Raw genomic sequence first — 18,682 nt, 5'->3', positions numbered from 1 at the left:
CCTGAGAAAATATTGGAAAGCTGAGCTTGAGGAACTTACAGCATTGGGTTTATTGCAGTTATTTTTTACAGTAAGATGATGAAAATATCTGGATCATTTCAATAAATCATTTGTGGGGAGTGCAGAATTTTTTTTCATCGCTGTGGATCACCCACTGTGAAGGGAAAGACAAAACTGACTTCCAAACAATGGATAGTTGGAGTGGCGCTGTTACAAAAATCAATGGGTAAGAGACAAGGCTCTGCTGGGATTTGAACCCAGGAACTCCTGTTTACTAGACAGGCGCTTTAACCAACTAAGCCACAGAACCTGCTACCAGTGGGCGTCTCTGCAGCCGAATGTTGGAAATACGTTCCAGGTCCGGTGGTATTTGTGACTGTATCTGTGAAAATGGAGAAAGTTCAGTTTTCGTACAGACCTTTCAAGAGACGACCGTTTCTCTCTCCACAGATGCTATGGCATCTAGGATAGGATAAAAAAAAACTTACAACACCAGGTTAAAGTCCAACAGTTTTTTTTTTGATAGTACAAACCACTCGCTTTTGGAGCGCTGCTCCTTCATCAGGTGAGTGGGATTTCAGTTCACAAACAGGGACATATAAAGACACAAACTCAATTTACAAAATAATGATTGGAATGTGAGTCTTTAGGGCTAATCAAGTCTTAAAGGTACAGACAATGTGAGTGGAGAGAGCGTTAAGCACGGGTTCAAGAGATGTGTATTTTTCTCCAGGATAGTTAGTGAGATTTTGCAAGTCCAGGCAAATCGTGGCGGTCGTAGATAGTATGACATGAACCCAAGATCCCGGTTGAGGCCGTTCTCCTTTGTGCAGAACTTGGCTATCAGTCTCTGCTCAGCGACTCTGTGTTGTTGTATGTCATGAAGGCCGCCTTGGAGAATGCTTACCTGGAGATCAGAGGTCAAATGCCCGTGTCAGCTGAAGTGACCCCCAACAGGAAGACAACACTCTTGCCTGGTGATTGTCGAACGGTGTTCATTCAACGGTTGTCGTAGCGTCTGCATGGTCTATTCTCCTCAGAAGACAAACATCGGACACGGCAGACAGAGTATCTTTCGCCGTCCAGTACTTCCTCGGAGCGGAGAAGCTACAACATCTTCTACAGAGCTTTCGATATGTCATTGATGAAGACGAACATCACGTCAAGGCCATCCCCACACCCTCACTTCTTTCCTTTAACCAACTGCACAACCTCAAACAGACCATTGTCCGCAGCAACTACCCAGCCTTCAGGTGAACAGTGACCACGACACCACACAACCCTGCCACAGCAACCTCTGTAAGACATGCCGGATCATCGACATGGATGTTATCATCACACATGAGAATACCATCCACCAGGTACACGGTAAATACTCTTGCAACTCGGCCAACATTGTCTACCTGATATACTGCAGGAAAGGATGTCCCGAAGCATGGTACACTGGGGAGACCAGGCAGACGCTACGACAACGGATGAATGAACTCCACTTGACAATCACCAGACCACAGTGTTCTCTTCCTGCTGGGGAACACTTCAGCAGTCACGGGCTTTCGGCCTCTGATCTCCAGGTAAGCAACCTCAAGCCGGCCTTCATGACATATGACAATGCAGAGTCGCTAAGCAGAGACTGATAACCAAGTTCCGCACACATGAGGATGGCCTCAACCAGGATCTCGGGTTCATGCCAACACCATCTGTAACCCCCACGAATTGCCTGGACTTGCAGAATCTCACTAACTGTCCTGCCTGGAGACAATACACATCTCTTTAACCTGTGCTTAACCCTCTCTCCACTCACATTGTCTGTACCTTTAACATTTGATTACCTGTTAAAGACTCGCATTCCAACCATTGTTTTGTAAACCTTACTGTATCTTAGATCCCACAGCATCAGTGGAGAGAGAAACGGTGGTCCCCGTGAAAGGTCTGCATTTGAAAAGTGAGCTATCTCTATTCGGAAAGATACGCTCACAAATCCCACCGGAATTTCCAAAATTCCGCTGTACCCACTCAGAGCAGTAAAAGGCTCTGTGGCTTAGTTGGTTAAAGTGCCTGTCTATTCAGCAGGAGATCCTGGGTTTGAATCCCAGCTAAGCGCCTTGCTTCTTTCCCACTAATAATTGGAACAGCCCCAGTCCTAAGATCCATTTCTTGCAAGTCTATTGTGTTTTTCCTTTCACAGTGGATGGTCTACAAAGATGAAAAAAAAACATATTTTGGGTCTCCTTACCAATGTCTCTACTATTTATTGACATGGTCCAGGTATTTTCATCATCTTGCAGTGTATAAAAAAAAAACATCTGCAATAAACCCAATGCTGTTAGTTCCACAAGCTCAGCTTTCCAATATTTTCTCAGGGAATTTCGAACACAGGTCTTAGAAAAATACAATCCCGGCTGTGCTGAAGGAGACCATTCTGCCCATCGAGTCTGTACCGAATCTGACAGAGAATCACACATAGGACCTATCCCCGCAACGCCACGCGTCCAGCCCGCTAATCTGCCCACACATCACCTTGGGGACCAAGCAGCAATCTAGCATGGCCAATCCACTCAACCTGCTCATCTTTGGGCTGTGGGAGGAAACCGGAGAACCTGGTTTCCTGAGATAACTTGCCTGGGGGAATGCAACTTGAACAGCAGTACACAAATTTGGCACCATGCAGGACAGAGTATTTCATTTCATTTGCTTCCCATGCATAAAAAAATTCACTCCCTCCGCTACAGACACACAATGGCAGCAGAGTGCACCATCTACAAGATGCACTGCAGCAACTCAGCAAGACTCCTTTTCCAACACCTTCCAAACCCAGACCACTAGAAACTCGAAAGACCAGAGCAGCAGATGCATCAGAATTAGACCACAGCTTTGCAGGGCACTCATAAATATTTATTAATTGTCGTTCTTTGTAAGTTGTTGATGTTGCGTGTGCGTTTTGTTTTATCAGCTTTATCATCCAAAAGAAGTGCAATATCCAGCTGAAAAAAGATGCTAATATTTCTAACCCAACCAGCGAACGTTGTGTCAAACTTTAAGAAAGGTTTGTGATTTATTCTCGAGTCACTGGTTTCCCTGGGAGCCGGGTTAACAGAAACAGCATGGAGAGATGGCAGAGCAGGAAATGCCGGTGCCGAAGGTGAATCACATCAATGAAGCAGCAACTGGTTTTCTGTTAAACTGATCCAAAATCCATCTCTGGTGGGATTTGGACCCACAACCCTTGAATGGATGATTTGCCATTATGTAGAAGCCCAACGCGCCACAGAGCCGCAAAGTGGAACTTTACTTGTTCATATGTGAATTTTTGACAATGAGGAAACTATTGATAAGTTCAGCAATCTCGTCGTTAAAATGTCGGGAACAGTTAAGAGGAACTTAATTGACTGCAAATCATGCTGGGACATCATATATCTTTAAAACAGCTGGGGAAATACAGATCTTCGTTTCCTTTACACTGGAAATCTGTCCGCCACGGAATGATCCTCGCTCTCCCTCTTCCTCATTCTCAGTACAGCTTGGTGTCTAATCTTGCAGGTTTGATTGTCGGGAGACACACCCTGCTCTATTTGTCACAGGGCTGATCAGAACCTGTTCCCAATTGCAGTAAAACACCTGCACAGAACACAACGCAAAAACTGGAAGCTGGAAATCTGGGGGAAAAAAAACAGAAAATGCTGGAAATGCTCAGCAGGTGAGGCAACATCTCATTAACGGAGATTTGTGTAAAACCAGCTCCTGAAGCACAGCACAGCTGCACAGTTTAAAGTTTCCTTTCATCCACAATGGATGCTCCATTCTATAATTTTGAACAATTCAACTTGAGAATGTGCATTGTTATTCTAGTCGCCACAGCCTCAAAACCACTTCAGGCATTGATGTCACCCTTGGATTTTAAATTTGTAAATCCATTCTCTATCTTTTTAAAGCTACTGTTGAAACTGTATCCAACACACGCTCAGTTCTTTGTGAAAGAGAAGGAGAGTTGGACATATATTTGGATGACTTTCCTTTGACTAAATTTGTACAGAAACATAAAGGCGGGAATCACACACAGCTGTTCATGAAACTCACCCGCTGAACATTGGAAGGTGATAGTGTTTCATCAAGGGTTGGTTCTATGTATCATTTATTATTAATGTAGAATAGATAAATTGAAACAGTATGCAATCTGGGCTATATAATTGAGCAAGCTGGGACACTATGGGGACTGGGCAGGATAATCCTACCATAGGCAGTGAACAAAGTGAAGGAGCGACATTGACTGAGTTGTCAGACGGAGCAGGGAATCATTGCAGAAGATGCCAAGGAAAGTTGGAGTGTCAAATGTTTAATGATCATTGTACAAGTAGACGGTGAAATGCGGACTTCAGGCTGGATATTTAATGGGTACTGAGATGGGTGAAGGGACTGTGGCATCTTGGCGTGCTAAAGGTGCAATAGGGATTTGGAAGGCTAAAGGCATATCCTTTATTTTATATCATCTCTCCTTGATCTTCGGACCAAAATGCATCAGTTCAAACTTCCTAACGTCAATTAAGTTGCGTCTGTCACGTGTCTGGCCATTCCACCAGCCTGTCCATATCATCTTGAAGATTATCAGTATCCTTTTCACTGAAGTTCACAACATTTTCAAGTTTGGCTCCACTGGGACATGTTGAGATTGAAACCTGTACACCCAGATATAGGTAAGTAATTTATCTCAAGAAAAGCACGTTTCTCCCGATATTCCATCCCCAATCAGAAATAAGTAAATTTATGTGTAAAATATGTTTTAATGAGTTTGTGCTAATAATTAAACTGTTGCAAAATGAAATTCTAACTACGTCAAGCAACAATGACGCAAAATGTTACTTTGTTCAAAATAAAATACCTAACGTTACCAATTCTTCCAATTAAAAAGCATCGCCTTGCTCATTTATTGGTATTTAACTGATGAATACAGAGGAAAGCAGCGTATTGGTGGATTTCGAATTAATATGGCCAACACATTTAGTATTTCGATATTCCTCTGTCCCAGATTCAATATAATGAGAACATTTCTTGTCTGTTGTATCTTTCTCTGATGTCTAAATTTCAGTCCCATCAAATAGGCCCCATCAGTCTCTCAGCAGACACAGAGGAATTCATCAGGCCAATGAGGCTGCGGGAATTCTTCCACAAACACCAAGAGGCCAACAGTGAAAACCCGAGACAGCCAAAGAGATCCGTGGTGCAGGAACCAAAGAGGAAAGAGTCGAATTGGACTCCTCCGGAAGGCCGCTACCTTCGACTCGACATGTCTGCCCAAACCGTCAGGAGGTGCGTCAGTGCCAGATTCTTCAGCCGCACTCACAAGACAGCCCCAAAGACAACCCAAGCCCAACGCAACACGGTGCAACCAAAGTTTCACACAAGAAGAGAGAACATTTTAACACAAGATACAAAAATTCACTGACAAAAAGACAGCTTGATGGAGAATCTTTTCACACAACAGGGAACACGTTTGCTAAAAAAAAAGGGACATATTAATAGAACAGAAGAAAAAAAATAGTTCGAGAGCCGGAAACACAATGTCAGGGAAGCATTTTACACAACAGCAGAGAAGAAAACAAACTCAACAACATGAGACGGACCACTGCGCTACCATGCACACCCGATAACTATCCCTGGCCAGTTTCTGCCCCTGTGGCCGGTTAGCCCAACTGGTTAGAGCGTGATGCTAATAACGCCAAGGTCGCGGGTTCGGTCCCCACACCGGCCAATTTGTTTTTTTTCCCCTCAAACTGGTACACATTGGATGGCATGGTATCACAGTGGTTAGCATTGCTGCTTCACATCTCCAGGGACGTTGGCTCGATTCCTGGCTTAGATCAATGCCTGTGTGGAGTTTGCACATTCTCCTGGTATCTGCATGGGTTTCCTCCGGGTACTCCGGTTTCCTCCCAAAGTCCAAAGATGTGCGGGTTAGGTTGATTGGCCATTTTAAAATTTACCATCTGTGTCCTGAGATGGAGAGGTGAGAGGGATTCGGGGTAAAGATGTAGGGATATAGGGGTCGGGCTTCGGTGGAATTGTGGTCGGTGCAGACACGATGGGCCAAATGGCCTTTTTCTGCACTGTCGTGATTCTATGATTCTATGAAGTGTTCTAAAAGTCACTACATTTTCAGCTTTCACAACAAAATCAGACAGTGTTTGAAATATCAACAATTCTATGCGGGGAAAACAAACTGTGAGTTTTAAGACATGAACCAAATTTCTGCAGTTTATACTGACATCCACCCAAAATACATTACCTATGAATACATAATTTTCCAAGCTTGGGTTGTAAGGCCATGTATCAGAGAATAGGATAGTTTACAAGAGGCCGTTTGGCCCATCGAATCTACAGTGATGCATGAAATGCCCTGGCCTGCCCAACTAATTCCACTCGGCCCATTGAGCAGAAAGCAGGCTCAGTGCCACAGACTGAAAGGAGGTTTTAGTTCACATGGGCAGCATGGTCGGCGGAGGCTCAGAGGGCTGAAGGGCTGCTCCTGTGCTGTAATTTTCTCTCTTCTCTGATATTTAAAGAGTACACATTGATTTACACAGCCAGAGACTGACAATTAGAGGATGAACCCCACAGGCAGTTGCAGAGACTGATAGGTAAAAGTAAACCCAGTCCCCTCATATAGTGACCGAGAAGGACAGTTACAACATTAATCCCAAAATGGAAGAGCATCGCAGGGAGGGAATGAACCCCGCAGTCACTCTCAGCTCCCACTAACTGGCAAATACACATTGAGTCCCCAACAGTACCACGGACAGAGTGACTACATCAGTCACATAGAACACCAGGCAATTACTATTCAATACAACGTGATCAGAAGTGATAGAGAAGGAAAAAGGGAAGTGTGGTGAGAAAGAGATAGAGGAGCAAATCTGTATGCAGATCATGGATGACAGATACAGTATTAATTCCATTCTCTCACTGACAGACGCGGAGTTGCTGACGTTGGACTGGGGGAGGCACATTAAGTAGCAGCAGGACACCAGGTTAAAGTCCAACAGATTTATTTGGTAAGATGAGCTTTTGGAGCGCCGCTCCTTAACCTGATGAGGAAGATGAAAAACATAATGAAACAATAGGCTAAAAGTGGCCACGAAAAATGCACTGGCCAGCAGGATTAAGGAAAATCCCAGGGTTGTTTATACATACATAACGAGCAAGAGGGTAGCCAGGGAGAGGGTTGGCCCACTCAAGGGCAAGGGAGAGAATCTATGCGTGGAGCTAGAGTAAATGGGTGAAGTATTAAATGAGCACTTTGCGTCATGTTGACCGAAAACGACGTGTGTGATGATGAGTCTGGGGAAGGATGTGCAGGTGGTTTGAGTCATGTTGAGATCAAAACGGAGAAGGTATTGGTGCCTTTGAGAAATATTAAGGTCGACAAGATAGGTCTGATGGAATATACCCCAAATACTGAGAGAGACAAGGGAGGAAATTGTTGGAGCCTTGAGAGAAATCTTTGTATTCTGACTGGCGACAGAGGAGGTCCCAGATGATTGAAGAAATGCCTATGTTGTTCCTTTGTTGAAGAAGGATAACAGCAACAATCCAGGTAATTACAGGCCGGTGAGCCTTACATCAATGGCCGGGGGATTATTGGAGAGGATTCTTCGAGATAGGATCTTTTCCCACTTGGAAATGAGTGGACATATTAGTGAGAAACAATATGGTTTTGTAAAGGGGAGGCCGTGTCTCACGAACATCACGGAGTGTTTCAAGGAAGTGACAAATGTGGTTGATGAGAATCGGACAGTGAATGTTGTCTACATGGACTCTCTTCATTGCTCAAATTCTCCATCCCAGGCAACGATCTGGTCCCTGGTAAATGGAAACTGCACACTCTCCAACGGAATGAAATCCTAACTGTAGTGATTTGACCGGAACTGCACACTGTCCTCCAGCGGTGGCCTCAGCAAAATTTTGTCCAGCTCGAACTGAACCTTCCTGTTCTTACAATCATGCATTAATATTCCATTCTTCACGCTGCATGAATCTTCACAACTCACAGACTCAAAGGTATTTCCAATATTGAAAAACATTGGAGGTTTCCTTTCTATTTTCAAGGATTTGGGAATCAGTGGATCACCCAAAAATAGAACTGAAAAATATGAAATCACAGCATTTATTGACATTGTGCGAATATCAGGGTAATATTCGACGTGTTGACTACGTGACATCGCCAGATCAAAGGTGAGCCAAAATGCTGATGAACTAAACGAACGTTGATCTCAGGTCACGAAAAGTGTCGGTACAAATGTAAAGATTTGCATTTTTGAAAGTTTCATTTCATGACAGTCTTTTTCGTTTCTATTTTGAAAGTTTGAGAACAACACAAGTACAATTTGAAGTAGTAAAATTGCGATAAACTCCCCGTCGGGGAATTGAACCGCGGTCTCCCGCGTGACAGGCAGGGACACTAACCAGTATACTAACGAGGAGCTGACACGCGAAGTGACCATACACATTGTGCACTTGTCACTTACACTTCCGGAGCGACAACTCAGTTCTGACGAGATCAGTTATTTTCCCCAATACGGAGAACCGTTTAATGCAGCAAACAGCGGATTTAACTAACTAATTAAGACTTTTGGATTAGCAGGAAAGAGAATGAGATGGATGCATGAAGAAAAAACACAAATCAGGTGGAGACAGAAAGGTGCGATTGCCGTTCATATCAAACCGCATGTTCTTTTTTTAATTTTGGAGGAAAGACGGGGTGTGTTGAAGTCTGAACATGCTGGACAATCTCAGCCGGTCTCTCTCCACAGATGAGGTCAGACCTGTTGATTTTTTCCAGCATTTTCATTTGTTATTTCAGATTCCAGCATCGGCAGGACTTTACTTTTATCTTGTCAAGAAATACGTTGTTTTTCTTTTGTCGAGTGTAACAGGACAAAATTTGCGAATAATGCACAATTTGTGGGAAAGCAGGCGGTGAAGAGGATGTAAAAATATTACAAATGGATCTCGATATACTCGGAGAATTGGATAGCTTTTGGCAGATGGAGTTCAATGTGGATAAATGCGAAAGGCAAATTATTATCCTTCTGGAAAGCCGTTTCAAAATCTGTCTGGGCAGAGGGATCTGGCTGTCTCTGTCCAGAATCACAGAAAGTCAGTATGCGGGTAAAATGTATAATTTTAAAATGGCAATTTGAATGTAAGCATATATTGCAAAAAAACTGGGGTAAGAAAGTAGAGAAATATTGTTTCAATTGTGTTGATGAAGCCATAACCGGAATATTGTGTCCAGTTTTGGTCCCCTTATTTGTGGAAAGATGAGGTGGTATTACATCCAGCACTTTTTCCTTTCCTTCTCTATGTGCGGTATGCTTTGTCTGCAAGAAACCATACCTTTCACTGTGTACTATTTCATGTGACAAAAATAAATCAAATCAAATCAAATCCGGCTGTCAGAATGAGGTTACCGGCGCGACTGGCGAGTTACAACCACAGGTCGACATGGCGAGTGGTGAAAACTGATATCACTGCTTCTGATCTTCACCAGAACAGACAGTGAAATGGAACATTGTTCGGGAACATTCCTGATTTTACAATGTTGTTCCGAAAAGATGGTTAAAAAGCTAAAGGAGACATTGAAAAGATGCTTCCATCGCACAGCGCTTGGCAGTTGGCTCGTTGGTCTACGGGTATGATTTTTCGCTTAGGGTCACGATATGAAAATGCGAGAGGCCCCGGGTTTAAATCCCGGACGAGCCCGGGGTTTGCTTTCATTTCTCTCCAGAGTAGATTCTGAGAATGAGTGAAATCAGGAGCAGTTTCGTGTTCCCGAGAAGTCATTGTAGAGAATATATAACTGCAGAACACGAGAAAAAAAAACAATCACTCGATATAAGGTCATTTAACCGTGTTGTGGGTCTCTTGGATCGGATATACCGGATAAATAACCGCATGCTGTGGATTCAGGAAACTGGCTGAATGCCGTCAGTTGTCATCTTGTCTGAAGACCAGACAGTCTGACAGAGCTGAGAATCCCACAGTTTGATTTTTCTCTCATATTTTAGTTTCGTTCTGGTATTCCCAGTGAACCGTGTGTTTCAGCAATCCAGTTGAGGGGAAATTAACAACCAGGATATAGACACACGAAGATAGGGAATAAGAGCAGGAGTACTCCATTCGGCCCGCCTGCCCATGTTGTGCTGAGTTTATTCATCATATAAATACAGGTAAATCAGCAAGGCTATGCTTTTTAAGTAAGGGTGTTAGTACCGGTATGTATTTCCTTTTGAACCAAGTGGCATGTTGAATCATTGTTGTTCAGAATAGTCAGAATTTCACTATGCAATAGTTTAATTATTGGTACAAACATATTAAAGCATATATTACACAACAATTTACCTATTTCCGATTGGGGTTGGTATATAGAGAGAAACGTGCTTTTCTCCACATATATTACTGATCGATACCTGGGTGTACAGGTTTCAAACTCAAAATTTACCAGCAGTACAAAACTTGAAAATAGTGTGAAACTTTAGTGAGAAGGATTTTGAACATCTTCAAGAAGATACAGAGCGGCTGGTGGAATGGGCAGACATGCGAAAGATGCAATTTAATTAATGTAAGAAAGTGTGAAGTGTTATATTTCGGTCCGAAGCTCTAGGAGAGGTGATATAAATTAAAGTGTATACCTTTAGTGTTCCTCGTCCCTATTGCACCATGCCAAGATGCCACAGTCTATTCACCCATCCCAGAACACATTGAATATCCAGCCTTAGCTCTGTATTTCACCGTCTACTTGTACAGAGATCATTAAACATTTAACACTCCCACGTTCTGATGTACCTTCACTCTGCAACGACTCCCTGCTCCGTCTGACAACATTGCACCTCCACTTTGTTCACTGCCCATGGTAGGCTCATCTTACCCAGTCCCCATTGTGTTTCACTCTGCTCAGTTATATTGTCCAGATTGCATACTGTTCCAACTTTCCTATTGTCCACAAATAATAAACGAATAAATGGATTTCCATCCCTTGATGAATAACTGTCACCTTTCAATGTTTAGCGGGTGAGTTTAATGAAGCGCTTTGTGTGATGCTCGCCTTTATGCTTCTGTACAAATTTCGTCAGAGAAAGTTATCCAAATATATCCTCAATTCTCCTTCTCGTTCAAAAAGAACTGAGCGGGTGATGGATAATGTTTCAATATTCGCTTCAAAAAGATAGAGAATGGATTTACAAATTTAAAATCCAAGGGTGACATCAATGCCTGAAGTGGTTTTCAGGCTGTGGCGACTAGAATAACAATGCACATTCTCAATTTGAATTGTTCAAAATCACAGAATGGAGCATCCATTGTGGATATATAGAACACAGAACATAGAACATTACAGCGCAGAACAGCCGACCAATTAACAAGCAATGATCCTCTAACCTAAACCAATCCCTTTCCATCCATAAACCTATCCACGGATCTCTTAAACGCCCCCAAACTAGGCGCATTTACAACTGCAGCAGGCAGGGCATTCCAATCCCTATTGAATTTAATTTTAATTTTAATTTATTTTTTTTTTATTTTTTAATATTTAATTTTAATTTAAATTTAAAGGAAACTTTAAACTGTGCAGCTGTGCTGTGCCTCAGGAGCTGGTTTTACACAAATCTCCATTCATCAAAGTGTTGCCTCTCCTGCTGAGCATTTCCTGTTTTTGTTTCAGATTTCCAGCTTCCAGCTTTGTGTTGTGTTCTGTTCAGGGGTTTTAATGCAACTGATCCGCCCTGTGACAGAGGGAGTAGAATGTATCTCCCGACTATGAAGCCTGCCAGATTAGACTCCAAGTTGTGCAAGAGAATGAGGAGGAGGAGAGAGGGAGGATCATTCTGGACAGATTTCCTATAAAAAAACATAAAGGTCTGCAATTCCAACGCTGTTTTAAGAGACATAAGATGTCCAACATGGTTTGCAATCAATGAAGTTCCCGACCTTTTAAATGCGAGATTGTTGAACTTACCAGCAGCTGTTACATTGTCAAGAATCCATATATGACCCTGTAAAGGTAGCCCTGGGTATGTGACTCTGTGGCGCAATGGATAGCGCGTTGGTACTTCTAATTACAGAACAGGTTAGCTATTCAAAGGTTGTGGGTTCAAATCCCATTAGGGTCACATTTTGGATCAGATTAGTAGCAAACGGTTTGCTGCTTCATTGACGCGATTCAGCTTTGACACAGATATTTCCTGCTCTGCTATCTTTCCACGCTGTGTTTGTTTACTCGGTTCTCAGGGAAACCACAGAAGAAAGCACAAACGCCAGTGGCTTTCTTAACGTTTGATATTGCGTTCGCTGATTGCGTTGGAAGTAGGAACATATTTTTCAATAATTCTTCTGCTTCTTTTGGAAGATAAAGAAGATTAAAAACTCACACGCAACAACAACAACTTATAAATAACTAAAAATCAATCAATAAATATCAGTGCCCTGCAGCGCGGTGGTGTTATCCTGATGTATCTGCTGCATTTGTCCTTCTAGGCTGTAGTGGCCGTGGGTTTGGAAGGTGCTGGAAAAGGAGTCTTGCTGAGTTGCTGCAGTGCATCTTGTAGATGGTGCACACTGCTGCCATTGTGTGTCTGTAGTGGAGGGAGTGAACTTTTATACATGAGAAGAGAATGAAATGGGATGCTTTCTCCTGGATGGTGGGAAATGTTTGTAGAGCTGTTCAGGTTGCATTCACCCAGGCAAGTTATCCCAGGAAACCAGGTGCTCCGGTTTCCTCCCACAAAGATGAGCAGTTTGGGCGGATTGGCCATGCTGGATTGCCCCTCGGTCCCCAAGGTGTTTGTACAGGTAGATTAGCGGGCATAGGGCCTATGTGCGATTCTCTGTCGGAGAGTCGCCACAGACTCGATGGGCAGAATGGTCTCCTTCAACACTGTCCGGATTGTATGATTCTAAGGTCATTTGACAATGTTAGAAATTCCCCGAGGGGACAAAAACAAGAAAACTGTGTTTGTAGAATTTACACCGTTGGGTTTGTTGCAAATTAAATGTTTTCTTCAATGCAAGGTGATGAAAATACCTCGATCGTGTAAATAAACAGTCGGAAAATTCGTGGGGCGTCTCTGTTTTTGTTTCATCTTTGAAGATCATCAACTGTGAAGGGATAGATAATATTGACGAGCAAGGAAGGGACATTGTGACTTGCACAATTGCAAAGATCCCGTGAAAGGAATCCAGGCTGGACTGAGATTCAAACCCCACATCACCTGTTTACCAGAAAGGCGATTTCAACAACTAAACCACACAGACTTTCTGTAAGGTCGAATGCTGGAAAGTCGTTCCGGATATTGCGTATTTGTGGAAATCAGTGATATTAAGTGTCCGTGCACAGAGATTGGAAACAAGGATATGCCTGCCGTTACACAGGCACTTTAACCAAATAAGCAACAGAGCCTGACATTGCTAACTTTGGTACAGCGGAATGCTGGAAATACGTTCCAGATCTGGTAGTGTTTGTGAAAACAGATTTACGACCAGTACTGGAAAGGATTTGTGAAAATAGAGATAGTTCACATTTCATATGCAGACCTTACACTGAAACGACTGTTTCTCTCTCCACAGATGCAATGGGATCCCGGATAGATTCATGAAAGAAAAATAATTGGATCCTACAGTGGGCTATGACTGCACCGATTTCAAATCCCCCTTTCCCCCGATATTGAACAAAAACATCAGGCACATCACTCAGTGAAACTCTTCCGTTCAACATTGAGCGGTTTATCGTGAGTTGGTTCCAAATACTGTTTTCAGACACAAATCTGGTATAAAAGTAGCTGTGTTCAGGGTGTGATTCATACACACAGTCTTCTGCTCTGAAGGCAGGCGTGCCCCTTGTGTGGCGCGAGATTTTTTTTAATGATTCATTCATCCGGGAAATGTGTGTCACTGACCCGGGAAGCCTGTATTCTCCAAATTAGTTATCTTTGAGTAATTGGCCATGAATTCATTCTGGAGCCAGTGCAGTTCATGTGGTGTCAGTGCACACACACTGCCGTTCGGGAGGAATTTCCAGGATTGTGAACCATCGGAACGGGAATATGTTTCCAAGTCAGGATGATGTGTGTCTCGGAGTGGAACTTCGAGATGGTCGTTGATTCTCTGCATCTGCTGCCCTTGTGGTGTCACGTGAGAGATTTCTTGGGTTTGGATGGTGCCGCTCGAAGGAAAATATAACCAATGTCAGGAGTGGGATTTGAACCCACGCCTCCAGAGGAAACAGCGACCTGAACGCAGCGCCTTAGACCGCTCGGCCATCCTGACTGCCTGCAATAGAGTGTAAAACCTCTGCACAAATCGATCAGAGTTCCATCTTTCTTGTTATACCATTTCAAACTCTGTCTCCGCATTGACTGATTGAGGGTGAACTGATCACTTATTTTGAGGTTCACGGACCAAGGTGAAGGTAAGACTCAGAGTCCCACAGGTTTGAGGGGTGAATAGTCCAGCACCATTCCATATTCTTCATCCAAATGAGAAACTCCAGCTGGCAATCGATTCAAATCAGGACACCAGCTTTGGGCAGAGGTTTGCCACCATGAAAACATGTGGTTTCAGAAGCTCCAAAACAGACCTCAGTTTCATTTGCAGCACTAATGGCAGATATTGTCTTTCCAGAATCGGCCGTTCCGCCAAGAAAATTAGTGCCTGGTTCGGTGGAATGGTCACGTTGAATTTCCCCTTAGGAATATTAGCGTGTTAAATACATGGGGTGATGAGGATAGGGCCTGTGTGTGGTTGTTGTTGGCACAGGCTCGGTGAGCCGAATGGCCTCCTTCTTACTGTCGGGATTCCATGAAGTTCGGGGCGGCAGTTTCACTTCCCTGAGAATATTGATGACTGTTCCCTGATAACATTAAAACTTCTAACCAATCAATGCCTGTTTGAGAACTGGCCATGAATAGAGCTGACACTGAAACGGTTCATATTGAATTAGTTCCAGCAAATTGGTTCTTGAAGCGGTGTTAATATATGTCATGGCTTCTTAAAAAGATCACATTAGATCCCGTATACTCATCCAGAAGTCATTTAAAAGACCCCAGCGAGTTCGCCTCTACCACCGACGCCGGCAGCCGATTCCACTCACTCTCCACCCTCTGAGAGAAAAACTTTCCCCCAGCATCTCCTCTGTACCCGCTCCCCAGCACCTTAAACCTGTGTCCGCTCGTAGCGACCATTTCAGCCCTGGGAAATAGCCCACGAGAATCCACCCTATCTGTTCCTGTCAGCATTTTATAAACGTCTATCAGGTCGCCTCGCAACCTTTGTCTCTCCAGGGAGAAGAGACCTAGCTCCCTCAACCTATCTTCATAAGGCATGCCTCCCAATCCAGGCAACATCCTTGTAAATCTCCTCTGCACCCTCTCAATAGCTTCCACATCCTTTCTGTAGTGAGGCGACCCGAACTGCGCACAGTACTCCAAGTGGGGTCTGACTAGGGTTTTATAAAGTTGCAGCATTACCTCCCGACACCTAAACTCAATGCCTCGATTGATTAAGGCCAGTACACCATACGCCTTCTTGACCACATCCTCCACCTGCCAGGCCGATTTAAGAGTCCTGTGGACCCGGACCCCAAGATCCTTCTGCTCTTCAACTCAGCCAAGACTCCTACCCTTGATATTGTACTCCTGCATCCCATTGGTCTTGCCAAAATGGACCACTACATATTTCTCCGTGTTGAAGTCCATCTGCCATTTCTCCGCCCAGTCCTGCATCCTATCTATGTCCCGCTGCAAGTTCTGACATCCCTCCAGACCATCCACAACACCACCAACCTTTGTATCGTCAGCGAACTTACTAACCCATCCCTCCACTTCCTCATCCATGCCATTTATGAAAATGACAAACAGCAAGGGTCCTAGAACAGTTTTTTGGGGAAAAGGGAAGCCAAATAACAGTTTGTGTACTCCAGGTAAAAGTCACAACTACTTCATAGTTACCGTTTAGTTGTTTTATCACCACTGTGAACAGGAGTAGCAGAGAACGCTTATCGATCCATCGATCTCTGGGTTACAGGCCCAGCACGCTTCTGCTGCACCAGTCTGCTACGGCAAAGGTTCGACTTGCTCCCAATGAATGTAGTCAGGTAGATTTTCACTCCTGTATCGTTTAATCGGAACATCAGTGTGAGGAGGTATCACTGCATCACACCGAGATTACAATAGACAGAGAAAAACACACAATAGCAGCGTGAGAGACTGCTGGACACATGGAACGATTTAAGCCATTTGACTGTGTTCGGAATTCCCTGAGAAAATAATGGAAATCTGTGTTTGATGAACTTACAGCATTGGGTTTATTACAGATGTTTTTTCTTTAACTGCAAGATGATGAAAATACCTGGATCATCTCAACAAATAGTCGAGATATTTGTGGGGAGTCTCGAAATGTTTCCATCTTTGGAGATTATCCACTGTGAAGGGAAAGGCAAAACTGGATCTTGCGACGGGCACAATTGCAAACACCAGTGAAAAAGAACCAAGGCTCCGCTGGGAATTGAACCCAGGATCTCCTGCTTACTAGGCAGGCGCTTTAACCAACTGAGCCACAGAGCCTGTCACTGCTGTGGGTGGGCTCAGCGGAATGCTGGGAATATGTTCCAGATCTGGTGATATTTGTGAAAAAGGAGATACTGCCAGAATTGGAACGTACCTGTGAACTATCCGACTAAATATTGAACGGTTTAACGTGAGCTGGGTCCACTTACTGTTTTCAGACACACATTTGGTGTAAAAATAGAGATGTGATTTACACACACAGTTTTCTGCTCTGAAGGCAGCTGTGTCCCTTCTCTCGCACGTAGTGATTTAAAAGAGAAAATACTTTATTCATACGGGGTATGTGTGTCACTGGCCCGGGAAGCATTTATTGTCCAAATTAATTCTCTTTGGGTAATTGGCGATGAATTCATTCTGGAGACACTGCAGTCCATGTGGTGTATGTACACATAGACTGCTGTTAGGGAGGGAGTTCCGGGATTGTGAGCCAGCCATGGGAACGGTGATATGTTTCCAAGTCCGGATGATGTGTGTCTCGGAGTGGAACTTACAGGTGGTCATTGTTCCTCTGCATCTGCTGCCCTTGTGCTGAGAGATTTCTTGGGTTTGGATGGTGCCTCGCGAAGGAGAAAAAAAATCAGCATCAGAATTGGGATTTGAACCGAGGGCTCGAGAGAAGACTGTGACCGAAACAGAGCACCTTCGACGGATCAGTAATCCTGACTACTTGACCCAAAGTGCAAAATCTGTGCAGAAATCGAATTGAATTCAATTTTTGTGGCATTTACATTTCAAACTCGATGCGTTTTTTCCCCATTTTTGAACGCCAGCCAGAGGCCTGTATCTGAGTCCCATCCTTCCCCAAGCCGCCGGGGGGTGAGGAGCTTCTCATTGCTGCATTGCTCTGTTTGCTCAAATCAACAAAGACCCAATTCCCGCCCTTCCTGTTCCTTACAGGAAGGTGTTGAGAGTGTCAGATCTGAGCAATGTGAGGTATCCAATTGGAGAGTTACATCCTGGCGACAGGAATATCTCTCCACAGCTGCTTTCGGAGCTGCTGAATATTTCCAGCATTTCCTCTTTCTGATTTTGTGTCTTCATTACAGGATTCCATTTACTGACAACACAAAACTTGTCTCTCGGGCCCAGCTCCAGACACAGCTTTTCTGTGATCTTCAAACGGACAAGTTCACTCTTCACTTTCCTACACACATGCTTTAAAATCGGCTGCTCTCACACTCAGCACCCTGCGGCATCGCCTTCAAACCTCACCCCACCCTTCAACCGCCCACCAGGGTCTCAGAGGTGCAAGTACTTCTTAGGAATTGACAAAGGCAAGGGGATTACTGTGTTTGTGAGGGCATATAAAAGGTTAATCCACACTCACAAAGAGACTGTGAGAATCTCTCTCTCCCTCTATCTCTCTCTCTCTCTCTCTCACTCACTCACTCACTCACACACACACACACAGACACACACCCACACAGACACAGACACAGACACAGACACACACACAGACACAGACACAGACACACATACACACACACACACACACAGACACACACCCACACAGACACAGACACAGACACAGACACACACCCACACACACACACACACACACACACAGACACACACATACACACACATACACACACACACACACATACACACACACACCACCACCACCATGGTAAATGGTGAAACGTCTCATCAATAAAAAAAAATCTGGAATTAAAAGTCTAATGACCATGAATCGAGTGTCTTAAAATTACACAGCTGGTTCACTAATGTCCTTTAAGGAATGATTTTTTCCCTGGTCTGGACCTACATGTGACCCCCGACACACAGCAACTTTGGTGACGCTAAGATGCCCTCTGAGGTGACCTGTCATCCGCTCAGTTCAAGGACAATTTAAGATGGACAATAATTGCGGGCCCAGCCAGCGACACCCACATCTCAGGAATGAATGAAGAAATTAATCGGAGATTTCAAATGAGGGGATATAGAAAGTCAGTTGCATTTCCAAAGATTGTCAGATACAGAATGAATTTTGAACCTATGTTTTAGTTCCGGAAGTTGACTTGTACAGGCACAGTTTAAGTGATAGAATCAGAAAGGTCCCAATTCTTATTGAA

At 43.9% G+C, this 18,682-nt stretch overlaps 1 protein-coding gene and 5 non-coding genes across 6 annotated transcripts in view; 2 read left to right on the top strand and 4 right to left on the bottom strand.

Moving 5' to 3' along the window:
• LOC145335841 (putative G-protein coupled receptor 139) overlaps positions 1–18,682 on the bottom strand; it is a 47,110-nt gene that overhangs the window by 9,523 nt on the left and 18,905 nt on the right. The gene's annotated exons all lie outside the window — the stretch shown is intronic.
• Positions 237–310, bottom strand: trnat-agu (transfer RNA threonine (anticodon AGU)). Its single transcript has one exon. It is a non-coding gene; the product is annotated as a tRNA-Thr (tRNA).
• On the top strand, positions 5,670–5,743 carry trnai-aau (transfer RNA isoleucine (anticodon AAU)). Its single transcript has one exon. It is a non-coding gene; the product is annotated as a tRNA-Ile (tRNA).
• trnar-ucu (transfer RNA arginine (anticodon UCU)) lies at positions 12,066–12,158 on the top strand. The gene is given in 2 exon segments: positions 12,066–12,103; positions 12,123–12,158. It is a non-coding gene; the product is annotated as a tRNA-Arg (tRNA).
• trnal-cag (transfer RNA leucine (anticodon CAG)) lies at positions 14,228–14,310 on the bottom strand. Its single transcript has one exon. It is a non-coding gene; the product is annotated as a tRNA-Leu (tRNA).
• On the bottom strand, positions 16,531–16,604 carry trnat-agu (transfer RNA threonine (anticodon AGU)). Its single transcript has one exon. It is a non-coding gene; the product is annotated as a tRNA-Thr (tRNA).

This window comes from Carcharhinus amblyrhynchos, unplaced genomic scaffold, assembly GCF_965287045.1.
Source record: "Carcharhinus amblyrhynchos unplaced genomic scaffold, sCarAmb.v2.hapA scaffold_42, whole genome shotgun sequence".
NCBI classification, from domain to species: domain Eukaryota; kingdom Metazoa; phylum Chordata; class Chondrichthyes; order Carcharhiniformes; family Carcharhinidae; genus Carcharhinus; species Carcharhinus amblyrhynchos.
The sequence above is the reverse complement of the archived record's forward strand: the minus strand, read 5'-3'. Positions and strand labels throughout refer to the sequence as shown.